The sequence below is a fragment of the Apium graveolens genome, chromosome 3 (genome assembly GCF_009905375.1).
Source record: "Apium graveolens cultivar Ventura chromosome 3, ASM990537v1, whole genome shotgun sequence".
Taxonomy (NCBI): Eukaryota; Viridiplantae; Streptophyta; class Magnoliopsida; order Apiales; family Apiaceae; genus Apium; species Apium graveolens.
This window is the reverse complement of record NC_133649.1, coordinates 35608315-35612787: the sequence shown is the minus strand read 5'-3', so window position 1 is coordinate 35612787 and position 4473 is coordinate 35608315. Positions and strand designations below refer to the sequence as shown.

The 4473-nt window shown below is 39.2% G+C and overlaps 1 non-coding gene across 1 annotated transcript; it reads left to right on the top strand.

Moving 5' to 3' along the window:
- Window positions 1–1873: 1873 nt before the first annotated feature.
- Window positions 1874–1980, top strand: LOC141716150 (small nucleolar RNA R71). The gene has a single exon (XR_012572870.1). It is a non-coding gene; the product is annotated as a small nucleolar RNA R71 (small nucleolar RNA).
- Window positions 1981–4473: the final 2493 nt, after the last annotated feature.

Here is a 4473-nt window from a genome sequence, read left to right as displayed (position 1 = left end):
ACGGTTGAAAACACTCCTGAAAAAGTTTCAGTTCTATTAATCCAAGAGAATCGAATGGCATATCCAACTTCCTCTTCCACAGAGGAGCATTCAAAACCTGTAATTGCTCTGCCCCTTCTTCATCTTTACTATCAAATTCCCCTGTTAAGGATCTCTCCAAGGTATCTAACTTTAGCAATTGCTCAAGCTCCAAATTCACGACAGAATCGACACACTCTACTTTAAAGCATTCCTTTTTAGCTGTGGGTAACCTTATTGCCTTGAACACATTAAAAGAGACCTTCTGATCATGAACCTTCATCGTAAGCTCTCCTTTTTGCACATCGATCATAGTTCGGCCTGTAGCCAAGAATGGTCTTCCCAAGATTATTGGAATCTTCTTATCTTCCTCAAAGTCCAGAATTACAAAATCAGCAGGGAAGATGATTTTGTCCACCTTAACCAAGATATCCTCCACTATACCTCGTGGATAAGCGATGGAACGATCAGCTAGTTTCAATGACATGTATGTTGGTTTCGGATCAGGCAAACCAAGCTTCTTGAAGATAGACAAGGGCATCAGATTGATGCTAGCTCTTAAATCACACAAACACTTATCGAACGACAAGATTCTGATGGTGCAAGGAATAGTGAAGCTTCAAGGATCTTTAAGTTTCGGAGGTAACTTCTGTTGCAACACAACACTGCATTCCTCCGTTAGAGCAACGATCTCTAAGTCATCGAGCTTCAATTTCTGAGAGAGAATACCTTTCATAAACTTTGCATAGCTAGGCATTTGTTCAAGATTTTCAGCAAAAAGTATGTTAATGTGAAGTTTCTTAAAAACTTCCAAAAACTTAGCAAATTGCTTATCCAACTTCTGCTTTTGCAACCTTTTAGGAAAAGGAGGTGGAGGATAGACCTGTTTCTCCCCTGTATTACCCTCAGGAGGAGTGTGTTCCACGGATTTCTTCCTTGATTCCACCTCGACATCCTTCTGCACCACTTTTTCAGCCACAACTGCATTTTCTGAAACTTGAGATTTTTCAGGCTCTTCGTCTTGCTGAATTTGGGGGCTTGCGAACTTTCCAGACCTCAAGGTGATGGCGTTCACATGTTCTTCAACTTCCCTCTTGCCTGGATTGGCTTCTGTATCACTAGGAAGTGTTCCTGGTGGTCGATTCAATAAGGAATTAGCAATTTGTCCTATTTGGTTCTCTAGAGTCTTGATAGAAACAGCCTGACTTTGGCATATAAGAGCCTGGTTTTTGCACATAAGACACAACTCCTCCAATTCATATTTTTCATTCGAAGATAGACCTGCACCTCCATGAGTTTGATGTTGATTTGGAGTTGTTGTCTTGGTGCAAATTGTTGCTGAAAACCAGGAGAATTAAATTGCTTGGATCCAAACTGCTGATAAGGTTGTTGTACCGTATTCTAATTGTTGCTCCAGCTGAAGTTAGGATGATTCCAGTTGTCAAGATGATAAGTGTATGTAACTGGTTGCTGCGATCTCTGAAAGTTGCTCACAAACTGAGCTGATTCACTAGATATAGCGCATTGCTCCGTCGCATGCGAACCTGCATACAGCTCACAAACTCTCGTCCTCTGATGAACTCCATAGTTAGCAAGCGAATCAATCTTCATAGACAATGCCTTTAGTTGAGCAGTGATAGTCGTAGTTGTATCCACTTCAAGAATTCCTGTTACCTTGCTCTGTGTCAATCTCTGGGTTAGATACTAATATTCATTAGCAGCCATCAGTTCAATTAGATCATTAGCTTCATCGTAGCTCTTAGCCCATAAGGCTCCACCTGATGCTGCATCGAGCATGGGTCTGGAATGTGCTCCCGATCCATTATAAAAACAATTGATGATCATCCAATCAGGCATTCCATGATGAGGACACTTCCTAAGCATCTCCTTGTAGCGCTCGCAAGCTTCACATAGAGATTCTCCCGATTGCTGCGTAAATTTAGTGAGAGCATTCCTGAGTGCAGTTGTCTTCGCCATAGGGAAGAATTTAGTAAGAAACTTCTGAGCAAGATCCTCCCAAGTAGTGATAGAATCGGCTGGTAGAGAGTGTTACCAGCTCTTAGCCTTGTCCCTTAGAGAGAATAGGAACAGTCTCAGTTTTACCGCATCCTCAAACACACCATTGAACCTGAAGGTGTCACAAATCTCTATGAAATCCTTAATGTGCGTATTGGGATCTTCCGTTGGAGAACCCCAAACTGGACTGAATTCTGTACCATCTGAATTATGTCAGGCTTGATCTCAAAGGTATTAGCTGTGATAGTTGGCCTGACAATGCTAGATTGAATGCCATTGATCTTGGGTTGAGAAAAATCCATCAAGGCTTTCGTTCGTGCTGCCGGATCTCCCATTGTAATGAGTACCTGAAACACAACAAGTAAACCGTGAAAATAAAAGAGTCCGAGTCAGTGAACTTTAACGACCACTGATGACAAACACATAAACTAAAAATTAACACCGAGTCCCCGACAGTGGTGCCAAAAACTTGATAGGACGTTAACACGCGCTAATAATACACGCAAGTATACGCGTTCGCAAGTAGTATAAGATATAAATCAGATTCGTTCCCACATAGACTGGTTTAGGTTAAGTTCAATTTATGCACTTATGCAACAATGGTATGGTTATCATTTAATGCCAAGACAAATAACAAATTGGATTTTGATTAAACTAAGAGATTATACTAAATAGCATTAACTAAGAGAATTGAGGTTGCATTACTTATATGAGACAAACATGGGATTCTAACTTCATTACTACTTCATTCAAAGTCATTGTTCTTAACCTTAGCATGTGATGCTGATGACACTAATCAGATAATACGAAACTAGTAAACGCCAACTTTCGTTGTACGAATACCCTACTACCAAGAATCCATAAAAGAGATAAAAGTTGAATAGACACCAATTATGCTTAGTCCTTATATATCTATAAGAATTGAAAACATAACGGTTTAATGCGCAAGTTATCTATCGTGATTACACAGGGTAAATAAGATGGTTAAAATTACCTATGAATCATGCATAACAATTATACATGAACCTATGCTAGCATGGAAAATTCTAAATCCCTATATTCATTTTCACTCCAATAGAGATTAACACACTATCTTATATGTTAGCTACACACATAAGACGAATAAGCACAACCTATACTAGGATATCAATCAATCACCACACACTAAGGTATCGAAACAATTTAACTAAAGAAATCCATAAATAATCCGTTAGAACCCCACGATAATGATTAGTTCATAATCGAACTCATCATCACCATGGGTTCTAATGAAAGCATGATAATAAATAATATAAGAGTACTAGGGTTCAAAGATAAATCAAAAACGAGCATCCAAGTATCAACTAGATTAAAGAAAACAAAAGTCTTCTTCTTCGTAGCCTTCTCATGCTCTCTAGGTCTTCTTATTGCTCTTCCAGGTCTTCTTGTTGTTAAAAACATATTTTTATTGATATATATAGGCTTCTGGTCATTTTGGGCTTCCAGACTCTTAAAATCAGACTGGAATTAGGATTCTGTGAAAACGACCTGGCGCGGTCACGCGCTATCCCATCGCGGGCGCGCTCTGTTTATGGAAGTCTGGCGCGGCCGCCCCGCATACCGGCGCGGGCGCGCCGTGCTACTGTAGTTGGAATTCTGAATTTTCTTCTTTTTGCTGTAACTTTTGCTCCACTCGTCAGAATTTAATGAATAAGCAGTCCACGCGAAACTCTCGAGATCCTCTACAAATTGGGAATGGAATTGACTTCAGATTCTTGGCTCTTCTCAGCATATATTTAATAAAATCTCCATTCATCCTCCAACTAGTGCCTGAGAAGCAAAAACACAAAAAACACATCAAAAATACCGACAACTTGAGTCCAAAGCACCAACTTAAGCCTGTAATTAAGCATTCCAAGTAGATATAAAATCCACTTATTAATATACAACATAATAAACAAACTTTTGCATTTAAATTGAAGTAGTACACAGTTGTAGTTATAATTACAGCGGTAGAAGAAGTATGGTTCGAAATAGCATGATAGAATACTTAGATAATACAAATGGCAATTGTACTACAACATGTAATGTGAAAGATAATTGGTGAAAAGTAAGAAAACAAAATGCAATAATGCTAAAAAATGAGCAACAACAGGTTCACGTTGTTAAGTGTGGGCGTCGTGGGCATTTCTTACTACGCTTGGTGTGACCTTCTTGGTTGCAAACACTACATTTCTTTCCTGACCGCGGACCATCAATCTCCGTTCAGATCCGCATTGATTGGCCCTTATCTCCACGCTTTTTCTTAATTTTTTTCAGTGACTCATCCGGAACTAACTTTCCATAGCCCTATCAAGGTACGGGTAATTCTTAGTTCCAGTATTCAGTTGGTTGTAATAGATAAATCATTGGCATGTACAAATTCTCCATTGTCTGGTTCTTATGGAAATTTTCAATAAA